This window comes from Thalassophryne amazonica, chromosome 2 (assembly GCF_902500255.1).
Source record: "Thalassophryne amazonica chromosome 2, fThaAma1.1, whole genome shotgun sequence".
In the NCBI taxonomy this organism is placed as follows: domain Eukaryota; kingdom Metazoa; phylum Chordata; class Actinopteri; order Batrachoidiformes; family Batrachoididae; genus Thalassophryne; species Thalassophryne amazonica.
The window spans coordinates 112508287-112521314 of NC_047104.1; the positions used below are offsets into that span (position 1 = coordinate 112508287).

General features: G+C 43.8%; 2 long non-coding RNA genes across 2 annotated transcripts; both read left to right on the forward strand.

Moving 5' to 3' along the window:
* The first annotated feature begins 2922 nt into the window (after positions 1–2922).
* Positions 2923–6513, forward strand: LOC117529316. Its single transcript, XR_004565990.1, has 3 exons — positions 2923–2981; positions 6244–6397; positions 6487–6513. It is a non-coding gene; the product is annotated as an uncharacterized LOC117529316 (long non-coding RNA).
* Positions 6513–10545, forward strand: LOC117529308. The gene is made up of 2 exons (XR_004565986.1): positions 6513–6645; positions 10458–10545. It is a non-coding gene; the product is annotated as an uncharacterized LOC117529308 (long non-coding RNA).
* The last annotated feature ends 2483 nt before the right edge of the window (positions 10546–13028 follow it).

Below are 13028 nucleotides of genomic sequence, written 5' to 3' on the forward strand. Positions count from 1 at the left end.
TGCAAAAAGTCCATTATCCGTGCGCCTGGCACCTTTGCAGGACCTGAGAGGCTATTTTTGGAGCGGCTCCTCCTCTTGTGCACACAATTGCACCTGCTCTGTGCGCTGGACTCTGTATATTTTGTAGTGGATTAATCATTTTCTGCCAAACCTTGGATGTTGAAAACACTTCTAATCACTTTCTGGCATCACAGAGAACTGTTTCTTCTGGACACTTTTTTCCTTTCTTTCCTGCTCCATGTGGGTTGTATTTTAAACAGCTTAAGGTAATTATTTTAATGTTTTTTATAGATTGATAAAACAGTTCCTAGCTGTAAAGTATGTCTGTATGTTGATGTCTGTTGTATGTAACGTATGTTAATTTAATATCTTGTTAATGGATCACATGAGCTCCGCTGTGTGTGCGCACTGAGGCAGGACCTGAGAGGCTATTTTGGAGCGGCTCTTGCGCACACAATTATACCGGCTCTGTGCGCTGGACTCTATATAAAATAATTATTTTGTAGTGGATTAATCATTTTCTGTCAAACCTTGGATGCCGAAAATAACCTCTACTCACTTCTGGAATTAATGGATCACTCCGCTGTGTGTGCGCACTGGGGCAGTGACTCATCATCACGCTTCATACGAGCATTTAGGCAGAACGCCAGCTCACAAAAGAGTGATATTTCAGTCAATATTGGACGAACACAAAGTTAAAATTTGGGTGACTGCGTGAAAGTGGATGTGTGTTTAAAGCCATGGAAGATAATAACTCCAGTGGAGCAGCTAAGAGCAGGAGCTGTGCGGCAACACGGGGAGATGCGCACAAAGGAGCGATTTTGAAGACATAACACAAAGTTAAAAGTTGTATCATGGTGACTTGTAAGCTGTGGAAGAAATAAAGAAATATTATATATTATATATATATATATAGAGAGAGAGAGAGAGGTGTATATAGATAAACGGCCACCTCATTCTGTATGCAGAACGGCACCGTGCGCCAAAAGAGCGCTTTTGCAGAAATAAAACGGACGAACATAGTCAAAAGTGGATTCACGTTGTAAAATGATTGTGTTTAAAGCCAGCAAGAGCCACAGACGGAAAGGAAGCCAGAGCACAGAGACGGCTGTCCATGAAAGGATAACAGCAGTGCGTGCGCAAAGAGCAATTTTGCAGAAATAATTGGATAAACATAAAGTTTTGTGTGTTTAAAGGCGCAAAAAAAAAAAAAAAAAAAAGCCAGAGAGCCGCGGAGCCAGTGAGGAGCACAGAGGCGGCTGTCCAGGAACCCGTGTGTTCGGGTCTAGCTGGTCTGGTGCATTACAGGTGGACAGCAGCCTGGCGCACAGCGCACAACTGCGGAACTGTGATGGAGTGTCTATTTTTGGACTGCATTTAAAAAAAAGAAGGGACATCTTTAAATGCTGCTGTGAATCTATGAATTGAAAACCCACACTTTAAAGGGACCAGGTGTGAGAGGGCTTGGAGGTTTGGACCAAACCTCATGCCTAAACGTGCACCAACATGGCGTTATCATGGCACTACGTGGCTTAGTGTGGCTGATGCGAGCAGTCGAGGCTGTAATGACAGGTGGTCGTGGCTCACTAGAGGCTGCTACGTGGCACATGCGGGGTACAGAGAGGCACATAGAGGCACCTTCATAGTGGATACGTGATAGATGAAACACGTGGGTCATTCTTCAAATAATCACACCACACTCATGCGTGGCTCCTTTCTTCAGCCTTCATTATCGTGTGGGGACGAGGCTTAAGTTGGTGGTGTTTTTTTTTTTTTTTTTCCCCCTTTTCATGATGGCTGGAGCAGTACGGTTGAATTTTTTTAGGAATGAATGGAATGTTGTTATAGCATTCCCAGTCTGCCGGAGAAACACTGAAAAGTCCACTGTTTTTCCAGCTTTCCTCCCAACAACTATCATTGTGCAAAGCACATTTCAGTTTCACACTAGCTGTTTATATTGTTTGTAAAATTGAATCATCACAGAAATGTGTGTGCAGGATTACAGCGGAAGTGTTCTCTGTTAGATATTGTTTATCATTTAGATGTCATGCTGGGACATGTTTAAGGTACTTTGTCCACTCCTTTCTTTGGGCAAGTTATTTGCCACGTGTATCCATAGATTCGTCATATCTGTATATTTACACGGAGCCTGCATGTCTGCATTAAAAGCACCCCCCAGCATCGTTCTACATGATTGACTTGGTGGAGTACTCGGTGAGCATAGCGCCAAACAATGTACAGAATGGTCTATTGTGCACTGCAAAGTGTAATTTATAATATTTTGTCACCTAAAATAGTAATTCATATATAGTTCAAATAATTAGAGGACTGCACTGTTTCCATAAAAATAAAAAAATTACAAGAACACGCTGGGTGTAAAAAATGACCACGGCATCTATTGGAAACAGCAATGACACTTGTGCAGGTGTTAAATAGTGCTCATAATCAAATACATCAAATCAGCTTCATTTGCGGACAAGGTTTTTACTTTGTTGTGCAAATGATGCACAAGTGGCCAAATCTTGTTTTAACTTTATTAACTAAAATGACACTGCAGTTTGCAGAGAACTGCTGGCAAATTCTTTAAATGGTAATTTCATGCAAATTTCAAACTAGAAAGTTTGCATTTCTGTCTCAGTTTTAGCTTTGCTTTGTCACACTAACAATAATTTTTAACCCAATTCAATAAACAAATAAAATAAACCAAAATAACTGGATGCAGTTGCAGGGTTGCCACAGTAACATGATGTGAATTTACTTATTATTTTCTATATGATTGTTGTCTCTGTCATATGTCATTCTTTGTAGTTTTGTTTTCAGTGGCTCTTCAGAGTCTCTGCCGTCTCCACCTACCTGATCTTCTCCAGGGTCCTGAAGCAGCGTGATGCTCTGGAGGGAAAATGCAAACCTCCAGTGCTAGTCAAATTGCTCCAGATCTCTCTGCCCAGGACAAACAAGATATCGCTGAAGTTGTTATGGAGGTTGAAGCATTTCTTACTGTAAACCAACAGCAAATCATTCCAAACTGTGCCTTGAAATTTCCTGCAGTATTCTTTGCTGTCCAGGTTTCACTCCTCAAGTTGATTGATTTCCTAAGTTATTGCATTTATTGAAAAACATTTTCTTTGACCAGTAAAATGTGTTTTGGGCAGCTTCTACTCTTGCATATGTGGGTGTGTGTTTGACCCATTTCACGGACACTTTGAATTCACATTGTAAGTTCACATTTAACCTGAATTGGACCTCTGGGAGGTCATCCAGTGGCTGCTGAGCAGTGACTGTGCTTAAAATGGATCAGAAGCTATTGATCTTGGTTTTTCCACATTGTAGCAAAAATCATGCTATCAAAAATAGCTGACCCTGCTAAGCTTATTTTTGATAGCATGATTTTTTTTCTTCTTAAAGCAGATTACTAACAGTTTTCAAGCATTGCATAATGTCTTCTGCTCCAGCTAGAATATATTGTGCATCCAGAAAGTATTCACACCACTTTTTCCACATTTTGTGTTACAGCATTATTCTAAAATGGAGTAATTTTTTTCCTTCCTCAGAACTCTACTCACAACAACCCCATAATGACCAGTGATGCCGTGAACGCGTTACTTAGTAACGCGTTACTCTAATCTGACCACTTTTTTTAGTAACGAGTAATCTAACGCGTTAATCTTCCACAATCAGTAATCAGATTAAAGTTACTTCTCCATGTCACATGTGCGTTACTATTATTTTTCATTGTGGGTCGATAGCAGCATTAAACTTGGTCTGTGGGCAGGAGGTCGGGGTTCGACTGAACTGCCCACTTTCAGTGAGCTGTGAGCTTTTAATCCGCGGTTTTTTTGCAGCTGCTCGACTCGTCCTCACCTCTTAAAGGCGGTGATCAGCACACCTGCACTGAGCTTTACAAAGACATTTTTTATACTTTTTTTTCCTCCTTTATTTAGAATTCTGAGCTGAGCCGCTCTGTATCGTCTCGTTAAACACAGCTGATCCTCCGCGACGCGTCAACAACTAACACTATTTTCCACTCAAATGCACCTAAACTCTCTTTCTGAGGACCACATGATGTGAAAACGCAATAAAACTTTCTTACCTGTAAATCTGGTCCTGTTTTCCTGCATAAATAATGTTATCCATTCTTTGTGCTCAAACGCCAAAGCAGGGGCGATCTAGATGGAATGGGGGCGTGAGGGAGGGATGTGCCCCCTCACCACACCCCTAGATTAAAGGTGCAATTTTGAAGCCGTTTTTTACTACACTAATATTGCTTAAAATAATAATAATTTCGACAAGTAAAATGTTTAGAGAGAATTTAAATGTTAGAAAAATGTTAGAATTTAATAGTTACCTTTATAACAATGTAGGCTCGAAATTGCAAGTTTTACTGTTACAGTGCTGTCAACAGTTAAATATGAGGTCAAGAAAGACGTCTTTATTTTACTTTTTATAAAACAAGTATTTATTTTCATTGAAGTCAAGAAAGGGTGACTATAAAGTGAGTTTTGGCAAAACAGGTATCATTGTCATGTTGAGGTGGCAGAGGGTTGTTGTCGGCAGCTGGGGAAAAGTAACTAAAAAAAGTAACTAGTAATCTAACTTAGTTACTTTTACAATTGAGTAATCAGTAAAGTAACTAAGTTACTTTTACAATTGAGTAATCAGTAAAGTAACTAAGTTACTTTTTCAAAGTAACTGGCAACACTGATAATGACAACATGAAAAAGTTTTTTTTTTTTTTGCAAATTTATTAAAAAAACAAACAAACAAATAAAATGCTCAATACTTTGTTGATGCACCCTTGGCAGCAATTACAGTCTCAAGTCTTCTGGAATATGATGCCACAAGCTTGGCGCATGTATCTTTGGGCAGTTTGCCCATTCCTCTTTACAGCACCTCTCAGGCTCCATCAGGTTTGATGGAGGAGCGTCGGTGCACAGCCATTTTCAGATCTCTCCAGAGTTGTTAAATCAGATTCAGGTCTGGGCTCTGGCTGGGCCACTCAAGGACATTCACAGAGTTGTCCTGAGCCACTCCTTTGATATCTTGGCTGTGTGCTTAGGGTCACTGTCCATCTTAATGATGAACCGCTGCCCCAGTTTGAGGCCAAGCGCGCTCTGGAGCAGGTTTTCATCCAGGATGTCTTTACATTTTGCATTCACATTTCCCTCAGTCCTGATTAGTCTCCCAGTTACTGCTGCTGAGAAAACCTGGTTTCCTCCAAACATCATCCCTGGCATTCATGCCCAAAACCTTCACTGTTCTTTCGTCAGACCAGAGAATCTCATGGTCTGAGAGTCCTTCAGGTGCCTTTTGGCAAACTCCAGGCGGGTTGCCATGTGCCTTTAATTAAGGAATGGCTTCCGTCTGTCCGCTCTACCATACAAGCCTGATTGGTGGATTGCTGCAGAGATGGTTGTCTTCCTCCCCTCTCCACAGAGGAATGTGGGAGCGCTGACAGAGTGACCGTCAGGTTCTTTGTCACCTCCCTGACTAAGGGCCTTCTCCCAGATCGCTCAGTTTAGACGGGCGGTCAGCTCTAGGAAGAGTCCTGGTGGAGCTGAGCTTCTTCCATTTACAGATCATTGAGGCCACTGTGCTCATTGGGACCTTCAAAGCAGCGGAAATGTTTCTGTACCCTCCCCCAGATTTGTACCTCAAGACAATCCTGTCTCAGGTCTACAGACAATTCCTTTGACGTCATGCTTGGTTTGTGCACCGACACGCACTGTCAACTGTGGGACTTTATATGTAGACAGGTGTGTGCCTTTCCAATTCATGTCCAGTCAACCCTTCAATTAAGCCATAGAAACATCTAAAGAATGATCAGTGGAAACAGGATGCACCTGAGCTCAATTTTGAGCTTCATGGCAAAGGCCATGAATACTTATGTACATGTGATTTTTAGTTTTTTTGTATTTTTAGTAACTTTGCAAAAATCTCAAAACTTTTCACATTGTCATTATGGGGTATTGTTGTAGAACTCTGAGGGTAAAAAGATGAAGTATGAAGCGCTGTGAATACTTTCTGGATGCACAGTAAAACACTTTGCTTTTAACAGAACAGACAGAAGACAGCTAAGGCAAATATTTTAACGGCCTCTCTTGTCTTCCCTCTGTTTCAGTACATGAAATCTTAGGTCTGAAAATGTAATTGGTTGCTTGCTTGCTTGCTTGCACATTTTCAGTTCACTATGGCTGGAGCCATACACAGATTCCTCTCCTATGCACTTTTTATGTCTGTCTGCAGCTGGGCGTGGATGGTTTGATGGTGTCTAACACCACTGTGTCCAGGCCAGAGATGCTACAGGACCCACAGAGATCGGAAGTTGGCGGCCTGAGCGGCCAAGCTCTCAAAGACCTCGCCACACGGACTGTCAGAGAGATGTACTGCCTGACCGGAGGTACTTATTCACCAGACGTTTTTGTCCATTCCTGCTGACCTGAACAAAAAAATAAGCATGAAGACTTATACTTGTGATAATTTCTGCAGGTAAAATACCGATTATTGGAATTGGTGTGTAGCCAATGGGCAAGATGCTCTGGATAAGATCCGTGCGGGTGCATCACTGGTTCAACTTTACACAGCTTTCACATACCAGGGTCCACCTATTGTGACAAAGATAAAGCGGGAATTAGAACAACTTCTTAAGTGAGTATCACTGTTATAGGAAATTGTTTTTATAGATCTAAATTGAGGACTCTACATTGGCTTTGATTGGTGGCGCGTGCACACGCAGCGGCTCCTCTCGCTCCCAACACAATAGTGTTTTCGTGTTTTTTGTGTTTACAAACAGCGTGTCTGTTCGTCATCATACTCGTCGCGCCCTCACATCTCTAGGCGCACTTATTCCCGGGAGTTTCTGCTCGACATCTGCACAAATACAGCCAGAATCATGGATCTAACTACAGCGGACGAGTTACGTGAGGACGGATTACTCCGGAGGCCTGTTCAATCCCCGACCCCCACTCCTGCATCCAGCTCACAGTGGAGGCGCCATGGACGGAACCTGAGGAAGCAGAAGAGGGGCAAGCACGGAGGTATCCGGGCTAGGTTAGCTGCCAGACCTTACTGGCCGGCTATCCCTTCCATCACCTTGACCAGCGTACGCTCGCTGGACAATAAACTGGACCATATTCCCTTACTCCAGACATCTTCCAAGACTGTGGGTGCGTGCTGTGTCTTTGTTTTTGTGGAAACATGGCTCAACGACAGTGTCCCGGACCATGGTATCCAGCTAGTGCGGCTAACATGCTATCGGGGGAACAGAGCGCTCGTCGAGGGGGAAAGTCCCGTGGCAGAGGACTCTGTGTTTACATCAGCGATGCCTGATGCTGCAATGCTGTTGTTGTTTGCAAGCACTGCTCACCACTGGTGGAGCTGATGATTATTAAATGCCGGCCATTCTACCTGCTGAGGGAATATACTGCTATTCTGCTGGCAGCTATATACATCCCTCCCAGCTCCAACAACAACAGGAGTGAGGCACTGAACGAACTCTACCACATCAGTGAACAGTTGATGAGGGCATCAGCCTTCCTCATCCTGGCTGGGGATTTCAACCATGCCAACCCCAAGAGCGTGTTTCCACAACTACATGGACATGTCAACTTTCCCACTAGAGGCACCAATATCTTGGACATGTTTACACCACACACAAGGAAGCCTACAAAGCTTCCTCCCTCCCCTCTTGGGTCCTCTGACCACTCCACTGTTATGCTAATGCCTGCATACAGACCGCTGGTTAAAGTCACAAAACCAGCCAAAAGGGTGATTCGGGTGTGGCCAGAGGGGCCATCAGAAGTGCTCCAAGACTGTTTTTCCACTACTGACTGGAGCATGTTCAGACAGGCAGCCACATACAACAACACCACAGACCTCCAGGAGTACATGGGACCGTCACTGCCTACATGAGGAAGTGCATGGATGACATCACGGTCTCCAGAACCATCACCATTCGGGCCAATCAGAAACCTTGGTTGACAGGGGAAGTCCACAGGTTCCTGAAGGCTCGAAACGCTCCCTTCAGAGCTGGGGATGAGGTGGGCCTAAGAAGCCAGGGCCAACCTGTCACAAGGAATCAGAGAGGCTAAGAGACAGTACTCCAGGAGAATCGCTGACCGCTTCAAGGACAGCAGAGACTCCAGGAATCTATGGCGGGGTATTCAGACCATCACAGACTATAAGCCCACCCCACAGACCTGCGACAACTCCCCCTCTCTGCTGAATCAGCTGAACAACTTCTTCGCTCGCTTTGAGGCAGAAAACAACATTCCAGCACAGAAAATCCCTCCGCCTTCTGACGTTCAGGTGCTGTCACTACTTCCGGACAGCATGAGGCGAACTCTCAGAGGGATCAACGCGAGGAAAGCCCCTGGTCCCGACGATATTCCTGGTAGGGTCCTGAGAGACTGTGCTGAGGAGCTCACGGATGTCTTCACGGACATCTTCAACATCTCGCTGAGACAAGCTGTTGTCCCGACGTGCCTCAAATCCACCACCATCATCCCGGTCCTGAAGAAGTCGTCTCCCTCCTGCTACAGTGACTACCGCCCGGACGCACTCACTCCCATCATTATGAAGTGCTTCGAGTGGCTAGTCATGGACCACATCAAATCTGCCCTCCCCCCCGCTGGACCCCTACCAGTTTGCATATCGGTCCAACTGCTCGACTGACGATGCTATCTCCACCTGTCCACTCAGCCTTCACTCACCTGGAGACCAAGGACTCGCACGTCAGAATGCTGTTCGACTTCAGCTCAGCATTCAATACAATCATCCCCCTGCAGCTCATCCACAAACTAGTCCGTTTGGGACTCAACACCTCCCTGTGCATCTGGCTGCTGGACTTTCTGACGGGGAGACCACAGGCAGTTCAGGTCGGCAGCAGAGCACACGCTGACACAAGGAGCCCCCAAGGATGTGTGCTGAGCCCCCTCCTCTCACTCTGCTGACCCACGACTGCACACCTACATCCAGCTCCAACCTCTTCATCACGTTCACAGACGACACGACTCTGGTGGGTCTCATCAACAACAACGATGAGACAAGCTACATGAGTGAGGTGAGCTGCCTGGCCACGTGGTGCACGGGACAACAGTCTCCACCTGAACGTGGAGAAGACGAAGGCGATTGTACTTCAGGAGAGAGCCCGCTCAGCATGTTCCACTAATCATCAATGGCACTGAAGTGGAGCGGGTGAGCAGCACAAAGTTCCTGGGTGTACACATCTCCCAAGACCTGTCCTGGAACATCAACACCACATATCTGGCCAAAAAAAGCCCAACAGCAACTCTACTTTCTGTGGAAACTGAGGAAAGCAGAGGAGCATCCTGACCAGCAGCATCACTGTGTGGTACGGTGCCTGCACCATATCCTGCCGCAAGACCCTGCAGCGCACTGTGAAAGCAGCTGGGAAGATCATTGGTGTTCCTCTCCCCTCTCTGCTGGACATCTACCACACCCCCGCCTCACCTGCAAAGCCACCAGGATTGCAGGTGACCCCACCCACCCAACTCAGTCTTTTTACCCCTTCTGCCGTTGGGGAGGAGACTGCAGAATCTCTGGGCCAAAACCAGCAGGCTCAACGACAGTTTCCTCCACCAGGCTGTCGGGATGCTCAACTCCCTCCCTTCTCTGCCCTCCCCCAACCCTCATGCCCACACACACCTCACTTTATCCTCCCCCATTGCACTATTGCATCCACATCAGGGCCGCCTGTACTGATACTGGTACATTAGTACACAGTCATTGCACTATCATCAGCATACTGCCACTTGCACCACTGTTATACTGTATTACACTGTTATCCATTGCACTATAGTATTTAATGTCATACTGTTTACAATAGTACACTTTTGCCATTTGCACAACGGCATCATACTGTTATACTTACACGACCTACACTATTTACACTGTTTTACTCGTATATTATTTTTATTTTGTAAATCAGTAATATCTAAGGTAATTTTTTACTTAGCTTAGTAGTAGTTTTATTCTATACTCTGCACCGTGGGTCTGAGATGACTGAAATTTCATCTGTGCTGTATGTCGAGCATGTATAGCATATTTGACAATAAAGCTGACTTTGACTTTGATGTAGCATGGATGAGTCTGTTATCTGTGGCTGTATGTAATAATGCAAATTTTTACATCTGCCAACAAGGTCATATTCCTCTCTTGTCGCATTGCCAGGATTACTCAGAAACAACCAGGATTACATCACATTTAGTTAAAAGGTCAGGCAGGAAAAGATGCTGTTAAATGTGGGTGGGTGGATTTGGTAAAAAGGAGTAGAATAACAGTCTTATCATTGCAGGTTAAGGTTGATTTAGGAGTTTCTTGAAAGACAACATTCATTTCACTCTATTCATACAATATTTCATATTTCAGCTGTGACAAATACTACATATTCTACGTCTTAACAGAAAAATAAAGTGTCACTGTGAATCTTGTTTTCACAGAGATCAAGGCTTCAGCAGCGTGTCAGAGGCAGTTGGTGCAGATCACAGAAGAGCAGACTCATAAGCGTAGGTTTTTGAAGGAGGATAGTACAAGTCAACACAGTGTTGAGCAGCATTTCTACACCTTGATTCATTTCATTGATTTCTTTGAACTGTTCTTTTTCTGGGGCAAAGTGATTGTTCAACACACAGATTAAATAGAAAACTATCTACCAAGAACTTTGTGCACAACCTTTAATCCCCTACCACCCGGATCATTTTTGGCTTGTCAGTATCTCACAAATAAAAAGTGAATTTCCCATCGATGGGATATACAGACTTAGAAGGGGTTACTACATTTTGGGATTTCTAAAATCAAATCTGCCTATAGGAAGCAATCTCAGTATTGTCTTGTAAATACTGTATTTGCACGTCTGAGGGCGGAGCATTAGCCCACTCTATATTTTTGAAGAGAGTTGTTAAACACCCACCCAAAATATTTTTTAATTGAACACCCACTTAAAATAAATTAATTCTCTGACCCCCAGCACACCTCACCAACTCCAAAATGGAGTTTTCACTGTTTATCTTATCTCTTCTGTATCTGACTTGTGATGTCATCTGTTTGGCCTGTGCTCTTATTGTGAAAGACTCTTGTCAAGAAACAGGAGGAGTTCTGTCACAATGTGGCTTTGTACAAGCCCCAGTCACACAGTGAATAGCTATCTTTAGTTTGTTTTGTGTGACAAAAGTCCTTTTTCCATCAAGAAAAATGAATTCCTTGTCAGCTGATGTCCACAGAGTTGTCAGAAAGTTTTGTGCATGTTCAAAACTTGGAGGGGAGACCAGACAGAGCTTTCTTGCTGTCTGGGTGTTTGGTTTGCCATTTTGAGTGTGAGAGAGTTTTGACACGTTGGCAGATTGGATGTTCCACTGTTTTCAGTAAGGCTTACAGGAACATTATGGACATTTTATCTGAATAAGCAGGAATCACGGACAGCAACAAATGGATTAATTTCTACAGAGTCACCTGGATTTAAACAGGTAGAGCTTTTGAAGCTTCCATGAGTTCCAGAGTTTTCTGCTTTAATATAAATGCTGTGCAAAATGTTTCAGTGAAGTAAATTATTGTCCACATGGTTAATATTGAAAACTGACTGTGCACGTCATGTCACTTTTTTTTCTGCCGAGATGAAAAAGCAGTTTTAAGAGCCAGAGACATCAGGTGACAAGGAACACATTAATAAATGACAAAAACAGACTCAGACAGGTGATTTACTCTTTATTTGGGAGGAAGTCAGACGTATTACTGAAAATGGGCGGTCCAACAAACATAATATTGACTGAGTTTGTGCAAACGGCCATATAGGTTCATGCTTTTGGAATGCAAATCACAAGTGTGAATCTAAATGTGTTCAACACTTAGAGGGTGAGCATACGGAGTAATATTTAATGAAATACTTGTTTTAGGGCAGGATAAATAAATCTACCTTGGTCATTTAATACTTTGTCGCTTCTTCCACAAACTAGAGACAATGGGTCAGGTTAGGTCTGGGAGCATGCACTGGTCCTGTGCATCCGCATCCACCACATTATGTAACCACCTTAGGTCCTGGAGGGCAACCACTGAGGCAGAAGACTGTTCCAGCTCCACCTCATGAAAGTAGCCATCAATCTGCCGCAGTCATGTGAAATGTGTGCATCCCGTTGACCTTTACCAGTTACTGTGCTGGATTGCGTTCAGAGAATTGTGCCACATAAACACTCACCCTACCCCAGTGATGCTTGATTGGTATTGGCAGGTATAAAAAAAAAAAAAAAAAAAACTAGCGCATTGCCTGTGGGGATCTACAGGCTCTAGATTGGGTAGTGTTTATAAAATAGGTAGCTGATATTTTCAAGGGTGGTAGTAATAAATTCTGCAGAATTTATAATGATTTGGAATGGCGTGAGAGTCCAAATGTAATTATCAATGTCCATTGTTCACTGTTATTATGTAATATCTGTAATTTCTCCAAAAATATTAGTTCTATCAATGTTCTGTTTTGGCAGTGTTTGTCCTCGGCCCAAAATACAAAAGCATACCAAATGGTGAATGTCAGCCCTCCACAGTTTCTCCGTGGTCAAAGTTACACGCACGCACGAACACAGAGGCCACTTGGCTTTTAATATATAGATGTATGTACATCTGTTAACAAGTATCATGACAACTTATGGCCAAATAACACAAAACAAAGTTCACGAGCCCAAATTAACTCGTAGAGCTCCTCACTGAAATCAAGACGTGTGTGTGTGTGTGTATGTAGTCACACTTTGTCAGCCAGACTCACATGTCATGAATATGGAGAGATGTGATGCTTTCCTTGTTTCGTGTTCTGTGCCTGCTAATCCCGTGGCAGTCATTAGGCAAAGCGTGAGGATCAGCTGTGAAGTGCTGAGCGTGTCCTTCTCCCTCTCCTAAGGCAAAGTCTACACTGTCTAATGTCCCATATATGGTATCTCTGGGGGCAGAGGGGCGAGACACGGCTTGCAGACAAACAGAACATTAAACATGACAGTTGTTTAAATGTATACAACCCCTGGCAAAAATTA